At 43.0% G+C, this 21,646-nt stretch overlaps 1 protein-coding gene across 2 annotated transcripts in view; it reads right to left on the bottom strand.

Annotated features, from left to right (window-relative positions):
• HDAC8 (histone deacetylase 8) overlaps positions 1-21,646 on the bottom strand; it is a 583,094-nt gene that overhangs the window by 465,176 nt on the left and 96,272 nt on the right. The gene's annotated exons all lie outside the window — the stretch shown is intronic.

Raw genomic sequence — 21,646 nt, forward strand, 5'->3', positions numbered from 1 at the left:
ATATGCGCTTTTCAAAAGGTTTGTCTCATTTCGTATAAAGTCATGAATAGTATACAGATTATGACTTGTCTATCCTACCATGGATAGTAGTTCAGTGACACTGGACACATTTCTAAAAGGGATCCGAAGTTAATATTTGCATCTATACCTTCTGTTGAGACCCATTTTACCTACAAAAAGGTCAAACTTCATATTGCGCAGATTCGCATCAATTCTCTAATTGTATCCAACATTATGTACGCCTAGCAAAAAATGAATCTGTCCTCATGTAACGCAACTGGTGCTATGTAAAGCGCTCGGATACCTGATACCTTCGGGTCAATTTCGCACTATATTTATTTATTTATTTATTGAGCTTATAGAGCGCGACAGCTACCCAATGGATTTCCCGGCGCTAAAAAAAACTCTGTTAAAAAAAAACCAATAAATAAATAGATTAAGCTCCGCATCACATGGCCCAAATATTTCTTTGGGGTCTCTGGTTTTTATTGAGAAAGTGGCACCACTGCTTGCATCACACACAGCACATTTAGACATCCAATTCCCAGGTTCCCCTAATGACACACTACTCTGACACCACACGTGCACCAATAAAAGGCTGTTGCTTTTCTTCATTCCCATCTCCACCTGCAAGTGTATACAGTAGATGCAGCATTGGATTCATTAAAGTAAAGAGTCTTGTTACAAAGTGCACTTTTTCATGTGTCTTAAATACACCATAGATCCACGGACCCCAAGATACGTTCTGATCCAAAGGTATAATAAGATATGTCAATAACTTCAGGTAGCCTTTTATATAAGTGGCACAACATGCATGAACACCTTATTATTCTAGACACATATTATATAGGTATTAATTTGGGAAAAAAGCAAAAGGAACAATTGACGGACAGAATGTTAAACAATGCAAACATTCACACCTAGTCACAAAGATCTGGGTTTAACCCATTGTTCTTTTGCTCACCACGCCACCCTAGTTTGGACCCAGCCATATGCAAATCAGTCTTGACCCTGTTCCTTATGGGAACAGTCCAGCCCGCACTGCCAAGCCAGGTCCTCCCTGGACTTGAAACTAGCTTCCTGGGACCGGTTTCGGGGCATCTCCCTCAACAGCCAGGCTAGCCTGAATCCAGTCTTGGCAGTTTAGGCTGGACTGTTCCCATAAGGAACAGGATCAAGACTGATTTGCATATGGCTGAGTGACTTTCACCATGAAAGAGTTTTTTATAAAAGAGTCGTCTCGGACGCCCTCACATCCAATTGGTCCTGGAAATTTACAGGGCCAAGTGTATGCAATTAGTGAGCTACGATAGTGGAATATGGGGATATGGATGGGTTGCCCTTCTCCAAGAGGTCTATTAGGGGTCCCCCAAAGTGTTCCCTCTGAAATTGGCCATGAGGAGCTAGGCTTAAACTTCCTCATTGACAAGCTATGCCTAGGTCCCTTAAAGCTGTGGAACTTGATCTGGTTAAAGGAAGAACTTAGTTTTACCAGATTAATTCTGCAGAATTGTTCAAAATTGGAAAAATTCTCTCTGGTCCCGTGGCTAGCGTATGTGGCACGTAACCTGCGGGCCCTTGAGGGGTCCGATCTGTATGGCAATCCCTCTGTTTTAACTCTCTCTGTGGGCAAAAAGGTCGAAACTGCGCTCAGGGTCAGGTTGGCATCTGGGCGCGAAGACGTTGCACTAAAAAAACACTCTATGCAACATGCAATTTTAGTGCAAACTGTCAGCTATATAGAACCATATTTAACTGGCATATGACAACGTCGTCTGCTGACCCATTTCAGGTTGAATCTATTTCCCCGCCTCATTCCCTCTAATCACACTTGTTTTTCGAATTCGGACCTGCCCCTCTGCGAATGTGACCATACAACGATTAATGATACTTTACATGTCACTATGCTTTGTCCAAAATACAATAATCTTCAGCACAAGTTTCTGTTTCCGATTTTAAGGTGAATGAATGTTACTCAAGTCAGGGCTGCTCTGCTGTTTTTACAGTTCTTAAACTCTCCTTCTGTTTGTTTTTTCACAGCTCCACCTCATCTTCATCCCATTGCCACTTCTGCGCAGTGCGTTGAACCTCTGCCACTGCTGCTCTCCACACGTTGCCTGGATTCTCCTTCTATCAGCAGCCTCCTACGTTTTCAGCAGTCTCCTATGATTTTCGACACTTCGGCGCGAGGCCGGCACACCAGGAAGTCTGAGATCAGCTGTTGTCATTTGTTTTATATGTGCCTTTGTTAATTTGGGGAGAGCGGTGTGGATCCGCAAGTCAGTATCCCCAGCGATACCTCGTGGCTTTACCATGCGAGGAGCTGTGACGCGCGCCATCTTACGTGATGCCTGTCCTGCCTGGCATGTGGGCATGACATCACTTGAAACCTGTCTGTCTTGTCCGTTGTGCCTGATCTGTACGCCTGTCATAATTTGACCGTTCCCGTCAGCCGTAGGCCTCTACGTCGTGCCTGGGCCGTGCACCTTACGTCTTCTTACCTGTGTTGGCGGCACCTTACACAGGCAACGGTTCTTTTTGTGACGACATACAGTTGCTCTGTCAAGCGGATCTTGGTGATTCATGCACCATTGTTTCTTGCTCTTAATGCTGTCACGTAGCGCTTGGGTTTTCCATTCAAGCTACTCACTCCAACCGGATCACGCTGTTTTACACACCATTGTCTTCATTCTTCAAATATTTCTTCACGGTGATCCGCACACCTTCTTGGGAATCAAGTGGATCACAGTAAACTCTTTGCGACGATCTGCACACCGGATTATAAGAAATTTTTCATAAATGTATTCACGGGGTTCCACACACCTTGTTGGAGAGCATGTGCATTATTTACACTTTTTTGATGGAATAACACATCACTGTGATTCTCCTCATTTCTTCTTCTTCTTGCCATTGTTGTATCCCGCAGATCAGTGATTCGCAAACTACTGTCCACACTAAGGTACTTTCTGAGAAATTATTTGTCCCTGAAATCTTACGCATTATATTTATTTTGTCTCTTCTCGTTAACACGGATCTATGATTCGCGCACTACAATTCTAACAAGTGCTACTTGTGCTCCCAGTTATTTTTTTATTTATTTAGTTTTTGCTTTCTTCAGCACCATGTGAACCATACAAGCTGTTGCACTGCCTCCTTCATTTTTGGACAGCCCCGGCGAGCCCCTTGTTAGATGGGAGGTATGGTTTGACACATTTGAAACTTATCTTGGGGCCATTGGTGCATAAATATACAGTGCCGAACGTAAAACATGCTTATTGTTATACTCATTGGGCTCTGAGGAGAGGTCCATATTCAAGCATCTACCTGAAGTAACACAACAGGAAGGTGAAGTCATTGACAAATATCAAGACACCTTTACGAAACTGAAGACTAGGTTTGACAAACAACCAAGTCTCATGATCCTTAGACATAAACTCTTTAAAAGAAAACAAGGCGAGGGTGAGGATGTTGATGCTTATATTTTGGTGTTATGTAGGCTGGCATCAGTGTGTCAATTTGAGATATTCACAGATCAACTGATCAGAGATAAGTTTGTCTGCCAGTATAAAGACAAGCAAATCATGCAAAAATTGCTATCAATTGGAAACCCATCACTAGATGAAACTATCAAGGTGGCCAAAAGTATTGACATTTCTCAAATTTCACTGAAGGAGTTAGACGATAAAGTTCTTGAGCCTGTTAATGCTGTAGTGGGTAATGGGAAGTTGAAACCTACAGACTCTCGCAGTGGCATGTCTACCAATGTCAAAAGCAAGAGTCAAGTTGAGTACATTAATTCTAAATCTATGTGCTTTCGTTGTGGCAATTTCCTATATCCCGAGGGAGGGAGGTGTCCCGCAGTCAATGTGGTGTGCAATTATTGCAAGAAAACGGAACATTTTGCCAAAGTTTGTTAAGAAAAAAGAATCAAAAGAAGGTTGTCGCATGTGTGGTGGAGTCTGATTGTGATTCTGACTCAGGGGTCGTGTTGATTGTGATGGATGTTCCGGGGGGTTTGTTGTCTGAGGGATGTGAACCCATTGAGGGTGATCTGTCAAATTGTGTGGATCCCATTGTTGAGGTGTCTGTTGGGGTTAAAGCCCTTCATTTGTTGGTTGGTGTCCCTCAGGGCTCGGCTTTGAGCCCCACCCTGTTCAATCTTTATGTTCAGCCGCTGGCTGCGGTCGCCAAAGCGTGGGGCTTAACATCGTGTCGTACGCTGACGACACGCAGCTAGTGGTCGCCCTTTCGGAAGGTACCACCATGGATCATGTAAGGTTCAAAACAGGTCTGGCCGCGGTAGCAGAGTTGATGACAGCTAATTGTTTACAACTAAACGCCGCTAAGACAGAGGTGCTATTGGTTGGCAGAAATACTGAGTTATGGGGAGACCACTGGTGGCCATCTACTTTTGGGAAAGCTCCTACACCTAAGACAGAAGTGAAAAATCTGGGAGTCTGGTTAGACTCAGCTCTTAGCTTCTGTACCCAAACGAAAAATGTTGCCGCCACCTGTTTTGGCATACTACGCAGTCTGAAAGTGGTCCTGAAATTCTTTGACTCTGCTACCAGGCAGCTGATTGTCCAATCTACGGTGTTGTCCAGATTGGACTATGCTTGTTCTCTGCTCTTAGGTGCTAATAAGGTGGAAATTGCCCGTTTGCAACGCATTCAAAATGCGGCTGCTAGAGCTTTAGTAGGTCTGCCACGTTTTAGCTCTACCGCTGCTACTATCCGGAAACTTCACTGGCTTCCTGTAGCTAAGCGGATACAGTTCAAGACCTTATGTATCTCATTTAAAATCTTAAAATTTTCTACCCCTAAAATGCTGGGGCCATTGCTGAACATGTATGTGCCCACGCGGGCTCTATGTTCAGCTGGCCAGAACCTGGTTGAGGTACCCCGGTTCAATCGAAGCAGAGCGGGTGGACGTTCCTTCCGCTTTCTAGCAGCAAAACTATGGAACACTCTACCAGTCCATATTCGGGAAATGAAGGAGCTGCTCCAATTTAGGAAAGCCATCAAAACTCATTTATTCCCTTGAAATAACTTTTTTTGTTTCTCTCTCTTCCTGATCTCAGTTCAGTTTTTTCCTCAGGATTAGCGCCGGGACGCCCCTTTGCTGGGGCAGCTGTGCGCTTTACAAAACTACATAACATAACATAACATAACATAACATTCTGGCACCAGAATTACGATGATTACCCAGAAACTATTAGAGGAAACTTGGGGTGATAGAACACTCTTGCCACCTGACCGTTCGTCAGTCTCATATGAAGGTCGCAAAATTGAACTCCTTGGTTATATTGAGGATGTGCTCACATTCAAAGATAGGATGATCAAAGGTAAAGTTTACTTTGCCCTTAAAGGTTTGAACATCTTAGGATGGTTTCAATATGGGTTATTCGGTATGGTTCTTAGACCTGGTGCCAAGGAGCAAGTTTTAGTGGTTGGTTGTGATGAAGTGGGACACAAGTGGAAGAAGAAGTTCACCTCAGTTTTTGGTGAAGTTTTAGGGAAAATACGTGGTTTCAAACACAAAATTAGTGTGAAAGATGGTGCTTCACCCGTGAAACATAAACTAAGGCGTGTACCATTTAGCATGACGGCAGACTAGGACAATGTGCTAAGGTCTTTGTGTGATCAAGGGATCATTGAGCATATTGAGTCGTCTTTGTGGTTGTCTCCCTTCATGGTAGCGTCAAGAGGTGCGGAAAGTTACCTTTGTGTGTGTGGATTTGAGGTACCTTAATAAAGAAATCTGGGTAGATTCTCATCCTCTTCCTAAGATATGTGATTGTTTAGGTGCATCAGGGGTACTAAGGTTTCCTCCAAGCTGGAGCTCGCCAGTGCTTATCACCAGATAGAATCATATCCTGATTAACAACCTATGACGGCTTTCGTTTCCCCTTTAGGAACTTTTCAGTACAAATGGATGCCGTTCGTTTTGGCATCCACTGCTTCTGTTGATATTTTAAGCAGGGTTTTTAGATATCTTTGAGAAGCATGGTATGGTACTCAAGACTGAAAAATGCACGTTCTTGGGTGAAGAGGTGGAATACCTGGGTCATCTGATTTCTGAAGAAGGGATCCAACCTAGGAAAGGTCTTTTAGATGCCATTGTTGGGACCATTACACCTGTCGACAAGACAGAGGTGAAGTCACTGTTGGTTCACTTCGAGTACTACTCACGTTTTATGCCAGATTTCGCTACCATTGTATGCCACATTAGCAATCTGCTCAAGAAAGGAGTGAAATTTGTAGTGGTCCAAGGGGTGTGTTTCAGCCTTACAGCAGGTCAAGTCGCACCTGGGTGAGAATAAAGCTCTCAAGCCTTATTAACCTGATTTTCCATGTTGCATAAGTGTTGATGCAAGTCAAGTTGGACTGGGTGCCATTTTGACACAGAATTCAAAAAATGAAGAGAATACAGTAGCGTTTGCTTCAAGAGTACTTAAGGAGGTTGAGTTGCAGTATACTGTCATCGAAAAAGAGCTGTTGGCTTGTCTGTGGGCAGTGGAAAAGTTTTGCCCATATTTATGGGGTAGGCGGATTCTGCTGCGGACAGACGACAAACCATTGGTCAATAATCTGGGCACAGGTGTTAACAAGTGTTGTACACCAATGATTTTGAGAATGGTTTCTCGGCTAATGCAATATTAATTCGATGGCATTCACATTTCTGGTGGAAAAAATGGTAGGGCTGATTTTCTGTCCTGGTTCCCTTTGAGCAGTAATGAAGGTGATGGTCAGGAATTTCATGAGCTTTGGGAAGAAGACTCGGAGGATTGTTTCTTGGCTGCCCTGGAATGGTCCGAACGTAACCTTTGCTCGGAGGAGAACTGGATGAATGTTTTGAGGGACAATGTGGTTCTACAGCAAGTTTGTGATCTAGTCAGAAGTGGTTGGCTCAGGGAGAAAGTCTTAGCTCCACTTCTACAACCAATAATTTCTACAAACAGTATTTGCACATGCCTCTGTTTGCATAATTTACCGCACTAACAAAGGGCCTGATAAGACCACATTAAACCTTTCCACAAAGTCAAAAGCCTTATGGGAAATGATCACAATGGACAAGGGATGCAATGTTGTGCATGTACTACAGGTGTAGATGCCTCCTCAGACTGCATAAGTAATGTGACCGCCAACATCGATTTGGGCAAAAAGCCACTTGCAAGTGAGATAGTAGACAAGCAAAAGCTGGAGAAATCAGACCATTTTCAATGCTTTTCATCAGCAGACATTTTTTGGCCCAGGTAAAGCAAACCCTTCCACAGTGGAGTGCTGCAACTCTGAGCATGTGGCAGTGCTCAATCTCAGTTTTGGCAAGTGGAAGGTAGAGTTGGCAGACCGGGCTTTTCACATGGAGAGTAGCACTTCCTCATTAAAATCTTGACAAGGCCTAGCCAACTACAATACCCAGTAGAATCCAATTCCAAAACAAGCACAATCTTTACTGCATAAAGATGAAAATAAGAACACTACATCACCAATACAGGAAACAAGCTCATGAACTATACAGTGCCCTCCCTGAAGCATAAAACAAGCCCTAGCCCCACCAGAAAAGACGAGAATAAGCAACAAATAAAGAAAAAACATTTTCACATGCTTTGTTTCCCAAACTGCTCCACTATCCTGGTAAGACAATAGATGTAGAAGCAGTTCTTAAGAAATGGCACCCTTTAAAGATAGGTACATAAAGCACAGGTGTGGCCATCAACTCAGTTTTACTTCTGCTTTGCTTGCTCATAGGCAGTGAGAACCTAGGAGCTGGGACGTGAAAAGAAAAGAGGGGCCAAAACTATGCCCGTGAACTTGTAAAGTGGACAAGAAACAGGTCAGTAAGAATTAAGGGCCTCATTACGATAGTGGAAGGCCTGCCACCAACAGCCTGCTGGTGTTGGGCCCTCCGCCATCATACTGCAGTTTTCCGCCCGCCAGATTACAATGGCGGGCAGAAACGTGGCAGTCGGAATGACTGACCGCCACAGTTTCTACAGGTGGTTATTTTCCGACCGCCTGTTGGAGCAGCCGCATTGCTCAGCATTGCGGGGATGTATGTCAGGGACCGCAGTCGGAATTATGATATCCCTGTTCGCCAGTCATTTCGCAGCGGTCAACCCGCCACTTAACAGCAGGCTGAAACAGATTTGGGGGCACCAGGCCCCCCTACATCCCTGGGCTTGGGGCAAGAGCACTGGGGGGCACCTATGGTCCTCCAACATTTCCCTGCAACATGTGGCAGGCACTGCATGGTGCCTGCCACGTACTGCAGGAAAATGTGAAAGGTGCAGTTTTAGCATTGCGGCAGGTGCTGTAGCTAGCATCACCCGACACAATGTTAAATATGGCAGGTGCGACCTTCGTGGTGGCGGTCGCATTGTAATTGCATATGTGGGACCGCCGCCTTATAGGCGCAATCAGGCCCTAAATGGTTATTTGACATACAATCAGGATAAATATAGCAAACTACCTCTGTTATTTTTCATTAAAGTTTTGTATTTTCATTTAACGTTATTTTGTAGACCAAAAATGATTTTGATGAAAACTACCATAAATGTTAGAGTACATGTACATACATCTGTTTGTTTAGAACTAAGAATGTCTTATTTTTCATTGTGGAAGACTTCTTTTCAAGAGACTGTCTCCATTTACCAAACAGTATCTGACATTTGCAGCTGGTTCAGTAAACAATTGTATTGTATTGTATTTCCATTTATAGAGCGCTGACTACCCCTGATGATGCGTCTATGTGCTTTTTTGGCGAGTAGCACGGTACGACAGAACCCCTAAAGGATAAGTGGTGAATTAGTATAGTGAAATATGAAAGTAATTTGAGTGGTGGATATGTTAGTCAGTAATTTGGATTGAGAAGGATACTGGAGGGATAGAAGAGGGAAAAAGGCTTGCATTTATATAGTGCTTGCTACACCTGCTGGAGTGTTGAAGCGCTTTTTTGGCACATAGCACGCTACTCCGGAACCCATAAAGGAATAGTGATGAATTAGTATAGTTAAATATTAAACCAATTTGAGTGGCAGATATGTTAGTCAGTTATGTGGATTGAGAAGGATAGTGGAGGGATAGAAGAGAGAAAAAGGTTTGCATTTATATAGTGCTTGCTTCCCATGATGGGGTGTTGAACCGCCTTTTCGGCTAGTAGCACACTGCAATGCATCTTACAAAGGAAAGGAAGCACTGCGTTGACTGAATAATACACCTAAAAGCCATGGCGCAAATAGAGAAATACTCTACCGGACTAACCTAAGATGAGGCTGACACGGTCAACAAGCAATAGCTTAAGAGTCCTCACCAGAGCAACTTGTGGCTGAAGGGGGCAGACGCTAAGCCCACCCACTATAAATTGTTGGGTACACCAGACTGAAAAGAGCTACAATGTTTTAAAGTTTGAAAAAGTCAAGTAAAATTGATCAAGCATCGTTTATAACACCGTCTTTGCAGCAAATCTGCAAGTCTACTGGAAAAACCTGCCAGCTGGGAACATTACAAATACATGAATATAGAATGGGCATTTTCCACCTGGCCTCATGGACACTGAGAATTATAACAAGCATTTGCAATGCAATAGGTCTCGCAGCATTAAAGTTTGAGTTACTGGCATTGTAAATGACAATGCTTTGCATTAATTTTCTTTCTTTAATTTGCAATTGGTATATAAACATTGTTTGTGAATGGTTAGCTGTTGCTTATGCTAAGCAAAGTTGGCAGTAATATAGAGTGTTAGTCTTGCTTGTTATAAGCATGCTGATTTAAAGCACTCTGATACCTGCAGGTAAAGTTTTTGCCATATAAAAGTGAAAACTAATAAATAAATTAAAAAAAGCCTACCTGTACCACGTCCACCAGACCATAAATAACGTGCAAAAAGAAAAGACCATTCACCATCTCCTTCTAGCAATGGGGCTGCCAGGCCATAGACAATAAAATCCATTAACACCCAGGCACAAACGCAATTAACTGTAATTGTTTTATTCAAAAAGGACATGGCCTCCAGAGATATAGCAAACCAACTATCTACATATCAATCAGTACCCAAACACAAAACCATATACTGAATGTTTCACCTCCAACCATTGCCACAACCACCAATCAAGCCAGAATGTCAGCCATCTCCAACTAAGGGCGCAGCCGATAGCAAAGACACATTATTATTTAAGACAAATACTAGACAGATTGTGGTTTTATGAAAACGTGGTTTTATCAACGAGTATAGTCGCATGAATAACAACGGACATCAGTTTCAAAACTGCCTGTAAGCTCTCTAAGCAAGACAGTGTCACTATCGTCTCCTTTGGCATAGGTTATACTGCATCCCTGTACACTTTTACCCGTCGGTACAAATGTGGAGGCGTTGCAGGGTCAGAAGACAGCTATAATATTATATCATTGTAATACGTCCAGCAGATTCACGAAATGAGCAGCACCCAACCTCGTCCACCATCTCCAGTTTTTGGGTTGAAAGGATAACGCAGTTTTGGTTTCGATTGGTGTCCATGATGGTGGGCCCTGCCCTCCGTTCAGTCAAGGCTCTCCCATACAGAGGTCTCTGTAGCTTACAGGCTTTTTCCAGGCGGTGTCATGGGGATTGTGTGAGCCCCACCCCCACCTGCTAATAACCGTGGTCCACAACTGCCCTGCTCTGAATGTGTGGTGTAGCTACAGTGGGCCTGAGGCAAGAATGCAGCCCACGCCCCTTTTACCCATCTTTGGTGGGAAAGAGCAGAACTTTAGTATTTTATCGCGATCTGCCTCTACTGCACTACTATTTTCCCTACGGTACGGTGTCTTAGAAGCACTATAGAACAGGTCCTGCGTGTTGCTATGAAATACCAGGTGCAAGTAGGTTACCAAGTCAGTCTTTTCCAGTCCCTCGCAGTACACTTGTTTCTTCACAAAGCACTACAGGGGCTTGGATACACGGAGACCAGTTTCAGCACGGGGTCACAATCAAGAGTACCAGTGACATCTTTCAGCAGTGCCAGGACACTCATTCAAGGGCAGGTACAGAGAGTCTTTGCTGCTGCCATCCCTCCTCTCCCAGTTTGAGGGAGATAAAAGGTGCGCGGGTATCATTAATAGGGGGAAAGCAGTAGACCGGAACTCTGCTGGAGTCCGAGTAGGAGAAGAGGGGCATGGACGACCAATGACACGGCACCACTGTAATTTAGATCATTTTACAGCAGACTTTTGTGAATAAATTGACTACAAAACTATTTCAGATAGTCTGGGCCTACAATGTGACGCTACCTATTATAATTATGTGGGAAGTAGAAGCATGTGCCTTCACTTTTACCTACACTTTCCATTCATGTTTCAACCCCACTTCTTGTAAATACGTTAACTGTCACACAATATTATCGATAATATCTGTATAAGGACGTGGAACTTAAATTGTACTTTGGCTAAATTGTCTGCTCTTTTGTGACAATCAATCTCACAATAATATTAGTCGATGTAGATCGCGCTATCTAGGCATTTGTATAACAAACGTGTTGGCGAGTTCCTCTTATGAACATTAGAAGAATGAACGGCAGTATCAGCCCTGCCAGGACTTCATGCTGTGTGACCTCGCATGTCTTTGAGCGGGCATAGACTCGACTGAAGCTACTTTGCCAACATTTTAATTGAATATACATTTCGTAAACTCCAACTAAGAGCTATGTTCTTAGTTGGTTAACACGCTCGCATGTGGCTCGCAGAGCAGTTCTGAGCCAGAGGGTCTGTGATCTCCCCCTCTGCCGCCGAGTCTTTTAAAAATAAAACACACCATTTTACCAGCACTTGATCCGACCATCTGGATTCATATATAACTCTATATTAGCACAGCAGCAACTCTGTCGAAATTGCATTTCCTTTTTAAAGGCTGTGTGAGGCTGGCCGTGGGGGGTGGGGGCCACAGATTTCCATACAGTGTGTTAGCCGATATTTTGCAGGGGTATGCCGCATACAGCTGTTTGCAGTTAGTGGTTCAATAGACAGGCCACTTCCTCTGTTTATTATAAAGCAGACCATGGCAGAGCGGAGGAGTGTGCAGGGTGGTAAAGAGGGTACAAGTAACCGTGGCAAAGCCGGGTGTCCGCAGGCGGTAAGGGTGTCACTGAAGGCTGAAGGGCGGTTAGGTATGCAATGCACGAGGGGCTTTGTTGCCGAGAAGCCCTTACCTGCTTTCTGCAGCTCTGTCCGCAGCCCCTTCAGTCTGCCCCAGACGGGCTGCCTGTTCCGTCCCACAGAAGATCATCGGGAGCTCTCTTGCATACTTCCCATGGCTTCAGCAATGCTGTGACTGCAGAAGGATCTTCCCGGTCCAGAGAGCCTCGGTTTTTGGCACTCCAGCAACTCATCCCTTGACCCTGAAGTGGTGAATTCGTCCTGCACCGGGTCGCCCGCCATCTCAAACTAGCAGCCTACAGTCAGCAGGGTCGGCCGAAGAGCACCATCGCCCCATGACATCACACGGGACCGAGTTGTTTTTTAGTAAACAACATTTTAAAGAAGACGCGTGGCATTGGTGAAGCGTGCGCGGTGCTATTTTTAAACAAACCCGTCAGAGGTCCGTGAACTCTGCTGCTTCCGTCTTTTGGCTCTGCAATACCGGTGTGGTCTGCGGCTCGCGCACTCGCTCGCAAAAGTGAAAGCATGCTCGCCATCGCAGAGGAAACTTAAAAGTCACGTGAACTGTTCACGAGGCGCGCGTCGTGATCTGATTCTGCCACTACGGTAGAAGCTCACGCGTGCGACCAACTACCATTCACAATGATGCACGCGTGTCTCTCCCATTGACAATGATGCGCGCGTGCCCATCTCTTGTCTCCACTCGTTGTCGGCTGAGCCGACGACTATAGTTCTCGCAGTGAGAACGCGCTTCGCGCGCTTTCGCTAAGGCGAGACCTAAAAATGGCCCCACATATATATCAGCAAACAAGAAACATAACGAAATAATGCTGCTGCCTAGGTAGCACGTTTCTCCAAGTGGTGTGTAAAAGAAAACAGACTGAACACCCTAAATTAAACAGTGACCTCCTCTGCAGGAGTTCCTGCCACTTAGAGGCTCAGATTGTCTCTTCATGCGGAACCGATGAGAGGTACGGTGACATTTCAGAAAAATGTCTTTGGGGGTGAAGGCATGTCTGTAATCTTTGTAAATTCTGTGAATACCAAAAATAAAAAAGGTTGCAAAACCTAGTCAGTGAAGTAACATTATACACAACTGGCACATGGGGGCATGACTTCAAAATTAATTCTTAACTTTTATAAGGAGAAACGTATATTTTTATTAGACAAACTCAAAAACCACAAAGAAGCTTCCAATGTTATATAACTCAGTCTAGAATATATATGCCCTCACTCCTAAAGATCCTAGTCATCTACTTTATTATTTTGTCTAAGTAAGAAAGCCTTTCTTTCTGTTCTGTTCATAGCAAATAAAATGTGCTAAATACAATTTGTCATAAAAGAAGAAGACCTATTACCAAGAAGCTCATAATCATCTATTTCAATTGTTAATTTCATATAGTTTTATTGGTAAAGGAAACAAAACCACCCTCATACTTCTGTCTGAGCTCTTCTGTAAATTGTTACCAATCACAAATTCGATGAAAATAATATGTAAATGTGACAAAACAATGCAAGGAGTTAGCCAACGTGCCCAAACTAAATTAATTTTATTCCATTACCAATGGCATTTTGATGTGCCATACGGTTTGCTACGTCATTATTTCTTTTTAGTCTCTTCTCAAGCACGTTTTTTTTATATTATGTACAGGTTTTCCACAAGTGTCACACAGAGTAAGGGAGCTCAAATGCTCCCTATCAACAGCCGTGAGATTGTTTGAACATCCAGGGTATCACATTCTAGGTGATAACGTCGTTTAAATGTCAAGGCAAAGACCAAGCTGTCACAAAGTAAGGGACTCAGCACACTGCAAGCCTCTTTTTTTCCTTTGCATCCCTTTCAGCCACTTGAGAAATCTCACTAGGAGACTAGATTCCAGGCAGGATCATATCCAGAAGGGAGTTTCTGCAAATAGTGCAGGCCCCTTTCTTAGAAAGCATGTTCAACAGTACATAGGATCTTTATTTTTATTCTTTGTGTAATTGGGAGGCCGTTCAGTGATACCAAGGCTAGGTTCAGATGTTTTATATTCTTTAGATTGAGGCCCATTCTTATTGGCCTCTTTTGTAGCCTCTCCAACTTCGATATTTGGTTTCAAGAAGGACTAAGTGCATAATATTGCAATTGTTAGGTCTAAAAAAGACCTTCAATCTTTCGACTTGCATGTGGTGGTCAGAAATCTAGATTGATCCACATAGAGAGGCAATGTCTTGTGATGCATGAGGTTCAGGTTCCTGGTCGTTTCTATCAGAAAGGGGATATCATCCAACGCATTTTGCTAAGAGAAAGGGAAGGGTTGGTAGGGCCATCACCCATCATCATGACCTCTGTTATGAATAGGGATCCCGGTTTTATGGTATTTAATATTTTTAACATTTCCATCTGTCTTTATCCATATTTATTTTTGGGCCATCTTATTGGTATTGATCCATATTTTTGTGTTTTGTGAACAGATGAGGCGATAACTAGTATATTTCTTCATTTATATAATGGATAAACGTGGACTCATACTTTGATGCCGATCAGATTTCAGCACATTACACAACCAAAAATAATAAAATAATAAACCCACATTAATAAAATAGTATAATGTTATGTTAATATCATTTATTTTGCGCACAGATGCTCCAGCTAAGGAGCATCCTGGCGCAGGGAAAAGGTGAACATAACACAACGCTAAAAGGAACAGAAAAGTGAGAATAAAGAAAATTAAAACAAATGAGTTTTCACGGCCCTACGGAATGCTAAAAGATCCTCTAACAGGCGGATTTCTAAAGGGAGAGAGTTCCAGAGCGCCACAGCTCTCACTCGAAAAGAACGACCGCCCATACGGCTAAGCCTGAAACGCGGGACAACCGCAAGGGATTGCCCAAGAGATCTAAGGGAGCGAGTCGGGACATAGGCGGATACGAGATTATTGAAAATCTCAGGTGCCGACCCTCTTAAGATTTTGAAAACAAGGCTAAGGGCCTTAAAATGAATTCGACTTTTGATCGGTAGCCAATGTAGGGACCGCAGAATATTCGAAGTGGGACAGAACCTTGGCAGACCCACCACTGCTCTCGCAGCCGCGTTCTGTACGCGCTGTAAGCGAACGATCTCAGATTGATTTACTCCCAGCAGGAGCGAGCTGGCATAGTCCAGCCGGGAGATGATCGTCGCTTGAATAACCAACTGTCTTGTTGGAGCATCAAAAAATTTGAGCACCGGCCTTAGCCCACGCAGGACACCAAAACAGCATGCCGCTACTCTCTTAGTATGGGTAGTAAAGCAGAGGGTGTGATCTAACCACACTCCCAGGTTTCTAAGTTCCATCACAGGTGTAGGGGCCGGCCCTAACTCAAGAGGCCACCAGCTGTCCCCCCAGCGATCCGCTCCCCTCCCAACGATCATCACCTCAGTTTTCTTCGCGTTCAGCTGGAGACAGTTGTTATTCATCCAGCTGGCCACCTCTCTCAGCCCGTTTCGGAACCTGGGGGCATCCTGTTCCACGTCCCCGCTGATCGTAACCGCTAGCTGCATGTCGTCGGCATAAGAGACCATGGTTAGGCCCCACTGCCTGGCGACATCAGCCAGCGGCCGCACGTACAGATTGAAAAGCGTGGGACTCAGCGTGGGATAATAGCACATATACGTGTTGCGATATGCATTAATTTAAGCACATCACATTGATCTTTGTAGCTTCACAAGCTGCCAATGTGTACAGCTATTGGCCTGAAAGTAATTAATCTCAGCATGGTGAGTCACTCAAAAGAAGCCAAATTATCAGTATTTTTCCACTTTTAAAAATAATTACAGACAGGAAAGAGTGTTTTCTGTCTGTATATATCTGTAAAAATCAGTAAAAAAACGAAAAACAGGGATCCCTAGTCACGAATCAGATCAGACCAGACTCAGCTCACTTCAACCAGGTCAAATATGTGATCATGGCATGCTAAGATACTGCATTCACAAATAGAAAAAAATACCTCTTGTAACACTCACTCACTGATTCATACCATTCATAACTATATATCTCATGCAGGTAAAGAAAAATGTATCTACCGACTAGCATATATCAACACTCTCTAAACACCGACCACTGTATTATGTAAAGATGTCTGATTTATTACGGATTTGTTATATATAAAATTAAGATATATGTAGTATTTGAGTCCATACATACATACAATGATGTAGTCGAGGCAGATGAGGTAAAGTTGTGAAGTAGGTTTATTCAGCCATATTCAGGATATTAGGAAGTATAACTCTAGAACAAGCAGCCCCACCAGGAGCAGCCTCCTAGCTACTCAGCCCATACTCCAACTGCCAACCCTCAAACCAGTCACCCAAGCATTCCATCCATGTCAATCACACTCACATTCTAACTTGGAACACTCACACTGGCTGAGTAGCTAGAAGCAGAGAAGTGCAGTAACATAAATACTAAACCCAGAATACTACACATCCTCTCCCTCTCGAATCGAAAAACAAAAGAGAACCAGATAGCGAAGAAGAAAACTATCTACAATCAAAGTATACAATAGTAATATTTATCCGTAAACCCAGGGATGAGAAGGACTCCACACCACGAGAGGGTAAACAGACAAAAGCCAGGAAAGAAGGAAGAAGGAGACAGTAAACACTAACACTGACAACATCCTCCTCCTTTAATACTGAAGAAAAAAAAAATGAAATATGAGAGACGAACTCACAAACAATAAGTGAGTAAGACCTAACGTGAAGAAAACGTCTTCACGAAGGTAGACTGTGGCAACCAAAAGCCACTCCTCAAGAGAGGAACTAAGAAGACATGGGACTAACCCATAAGCGAAGGTGTAACGAGGAGCAAACCCAAGAAAACACACGCAGCACGGAAGGGTGCAGCACAATGTGGCAAAACAATTCCACTCCTCATGTGAGGAACACTGAATATATGTGGCAAAATTCCACTCCTCATGTGAGGAACACTGAAAATATGGGGCTACCCATAGACGAAGATGTTACAAAGGACATACCTGAGAACTCTCGCGGCACAAGAAGGTGCAGCACAATGTGGCAAAGTTTCCACTCCTCATGAAAGGAACTGAGAAAATATGGGGTTACCCATAACCAAAAAGAAGGAGGTGTAACAAGGGACAGGACCCAAGCACACACACGGCACGAACAGGTGCAGTACAATGTGTCAAACTAACACATAAGTAAGATGTGAAGCACAACCAGCTTACACAAGACATAGAGAAAAATGTGATGCACAGGGCGTCTTACACACTGGACACAAAAGAGAAATTCGCACAGTGCGACATGCACGCAAAAACATACAACAAGGTGTCCAACACAGGTAGAGAAGGTATAAAGTCCTAAACAAAGACTTAAACCCAATAACCCAGACATGAGGGTTAACTAATGGTAAACCATGAGGGGAAATAGGATTACAACCTAAACCCATCCCAATTACAGGGATACAATGATGCAAATGAGGGTGAGAGCACCCTTAACGACAGAGTGGGAGAATTCATGTACCAAACTAAAGCATTGAAATGAGGGTGAGAGAACCCTAAACGAAGAGGGTGAGAGAACCCACATATGAAAAGTGACACAAGCATAAATGCAGTGTAGACATAAGGGTGAGAACCCCCAAACCCACATATGAAAAGTGACACAAGCATAAATGCAGTGTAGACATAAGGGTGAGAACCCAACATAAGTTAATTTACACATTTCTTATAGATTTCAAAATTGAACATACTGTAAGTTAAAAATATGCTTATAAATTAATCATAGTCATAGGTGTGCCTGACACCGGGATGATGGACAGGCATGGTGTAAAGTACACGAAAATACCACATGGCAGCAGAACAAAGTACTTTTAAACCGTTATAATGCCCATAGAGGATTGAAACGAAACGTGGCATGAACTCAGTTGAAGGATTTCATGTAGCAATGTGCAGGAGCTTAATTCAATACAAACTGTACCACGTTTAACGAAGCTTGCAGGAGAAATAGTCTTCAAGCACATGTGACAGAAACCTGAAGATAATGAAACAGTACCTTGCTGCTGGCGAGATTCCTGAAAAGAATACATGGTCCAAATGATGTTTGAAAATGCGTGAAGAAAACTCTTGAAGAATAACCAACGGAAGAATTGAAGAGTCGGAAGTCAATTTGAGCACATAAGCACACAAAGCTGAGTCGGCGTGCACAGCCTCCTTCACTCGGTGCTGTGACGAACGATTCACAACAACCTCTGCGCCGCGTCTCGAAGAAATGACTGGGTTGCCATGGTTACAACTTTAGTCATACAATGGCTGGCGCGAACATCTCACGTTGCGATGGGCTGTCAACCTCGTGCGTCCTCCATGGCCAACCACGACTCACGCTGATGCAACACGCTGCCAACCAACGTGTCTTCCCTTGCCGACTCACGTCGCAGATAGAAGAAGCAGACGTCACAGAGAGTTGATGCGGTGCTCCGCGCGGCACTGTGCACGAGGTGAGTTCCTCGAGGCATTTTTAAATATTTAACATAAACCAAACTGTCAATTTAGGAAGAATAGCAGAAGTACACAAAAATATCTTAAAAACACGAAGAACTCCACACAAAAATCACGATGAAGTCCACTGACAAAGTCGGCCTCCTCTCAATAAGGCAGAGATGCTCTTGATCAAGCATAAATTACATCCGTGGCAACTGTCACATCAGCTGTAGACAAATTAAGCAGGCAGACACAGGTCATCCACGTTAAGCACTGGTACGGATACGGATGGCTACACGTACACGAAGATGGTAACACATCCAACATCTTGTTGAAAAGAAAGTCATTCACTACGCACTAGTCCAGAAAGACAACAATTACCTTTGCTCCAGATTAAGTTCAATGTTGACACTGCTTGCTTAAGGTTGTTGCTTCCAAGGCACTATTTTAGACGAAGTTCTTTCTGCGTCACATAGGTAGCTTGATTGATGATTTACTACGCAGAATACTTGTTTTAGATGACTTGACAGCACGCTTTTACTAGGGCTGCCTGGTGTGTTCGGCACTGGTGGGGCTACTTAACATGCTTGTAGAGGTTCCTTACTTTGTGATGATAGATGCTTGTTCCACTTCAGTTACAGGATACTCCCAACTCTTGTTAATGGCATGCTCTGCGCAGGAAAGTCTCCAGATCGTCGCCAAGAATAATGTAGTATTTGAGTCCATACATACATACAATGATGTAGTCGAGGCAGATGAGGTAAAGTTGTGAAGTAGGTTTATTCAGCCATATTCAGGATATTAGGAAGTATAACTCTGGAACAAGCAGCCCCACCAGGAGCAGCCTCCTAGCTACTCAGCCCATACTCCAACTGCCAACCCTCAAACCAGTCACCCAAGCATTCCATCCATGTCAATCACACTCACATTCTAACTTGGAACACTCACACTGGCTGAGTAGCTAGAAGCAGAGAAGTGCAGTAACATAAATACTAAACCCAGAATACTACAATATACTGTATACAATATTACATTTCAATAGATAAAAAAATTCACATTGTAAAATCACTAATAGAATATACATTTAAATTTCAAAATTCATAACAATTCCATCTCGAAATAGTTTGCCTCTTCAGATGGTTATGGATGACGGTAGCACTGAGTTTTTCACATGCACTTAATTATAACCAAAATAAAAATATCAATCTATAGCTCATTTTGTCAATTCCCAAATCACATAAAAATACAAATCAATAGCTGAAGTTGTCGAGGCAGCGTTTCAGTGTTTTTTTTCTAATGGTTCACTTCTTCAGGACAAACTGTTTTTTTAAAAAGCATAAGTTTATTAAACACAGGAGGGATTTTCTTTCTACACTTTTTTCTTCTGGTTGTGTCCTCATTGTAATACAGTTTTTACTGTTATTCACTCTTTATGTATTTTAACCTCCAGGTATTAATTGACCGTCAGAGTTGTTTTTTATGGAGTATTCCTAATGCTTAATTTTCTGCACGTTAGTTTTCTGCCAAACCACAGTTTTCAATGCTGGGGTTAGATCTGTAGATCATATTCAAATCTTCTTTATTTATGATTTTAAAGGAGCCTCATTTCACTTTCATATTCTGTGTCTTGGCTCACTATGCAGAGTCTTGGCTCACTATGTAGGTTTCCAAATTGCAAGAACCTGTTCATAAGGACTGGACGGTTGGCGAAAATAAAAGATCGCAAAGACATTGATAAAGATACCCCCTAAATAGTGAAAGGCTTGCCAACACAAACTTCTAGGTGTACAGGGGTCGCTCCCAAAAATCCTTTACATGGCTGAGGAGGCAAAAGAAAAAGGGAAAGGTTGCACAAAGGTCTCTGGATGGTGTGTAGTATAAGACACATTTTTGCACATGTCCTAGAACTTTGCCCCTCCAGGTCCAGTATATTGTGAATAAAACTGTGAACTCGATTCTAAATTCCACTGAGAATTAATGGAGAGCTTTTCACACCGATATTAAATGGTTTTGTTTCCAGAAGTTGAGACAGAGGCTAGCAACCTTGTTATTTACTATCTGCAATCTGTCAGTAGGTTTCATGCGCAGACCAGTGTCTATGATTTTAAACCAGTCTAAGCCAGCCACTACCAAAGCTTGGGTCAGCTCCTCTCTGTTGGGTTTGTAGGAGAAGGAAGATCTTCCTTTGCTTGGATATTAGCAGGTCAAAAAATGTGACAATTGATTCCGTTTGCAAAGGCAGGATTGTGTTGATTTCAAGAGACAGACGGACACACCTGCGTACTCTTTAAATCTTTTAAAGATAATTGTGTGGGACGCCACACCATATGACTCTGAAAGGTCTAGCATGACATGAGAATGTTATCCCCCATCGTTAACAGTGGGGTCAACTTCTTCTCTAATGTTGGTGGATTAGGTTCCCCTTATTAGTGTGACATCGGAACTTTGGTTGTGAAGGATGTTGCCTTGGTTAAAGTGCAACTGAAGTTGTTTTTTAGCCCCTTTGCTCAAACAAGACCTGAAATTGGGCTTTAATTTGATATGATGCATTGGCCTGGTGTTAGTTGATTCAGAAATGTGGTGATGACTGCACAATTCAATTTGATTGGAATCACACCGTTTAGAAGTGATGCATTAACTACATGTGTGATGTCAGTACTAAGGAATTGTTTTAAGTTGGATGCTGCAATAGGTACTGCAGGAAAACCCAGATGTTACGACTTGTGTTTAGAACATTGCAAACAGTCATCCGTATTAACTGATGTGAGTTCAATTACTGGTAATTAGAAGTGAAGGGCGATAACGCCAACTCTGGATCTGTCGGGAAAGTTCCACAGTGTATTTTATTTTTGTTTTTTCAATATTATAGCACAAAACAAACACAGATTACAGATATGGATGCTATCTCTAAAAGTAATTGTTGTATTAAATTAAAAAAAAGATGAACATGAACTTAACTCCACTAAATATTACATACAAAATAACAGTAAAGTGTAGAGTACAAGGTCTTAGTCAGTGGAAAATAAGATTCACTTTGATTGAACAAAAGAATAAAGAAC

This window comes from Lissotriton helveticus, chromosome 10 (assembly GCF_964261635.1).
Source record: "Lissotriton helveticus chromosome 10, aLisHel1.1, whole genome shotgun sequence".
NCBI lineage: Eukaryota > Metazoa > Chordata > Amphibia > Caudata > Salamandridae > Lissotriton > Lissotriton helveticus.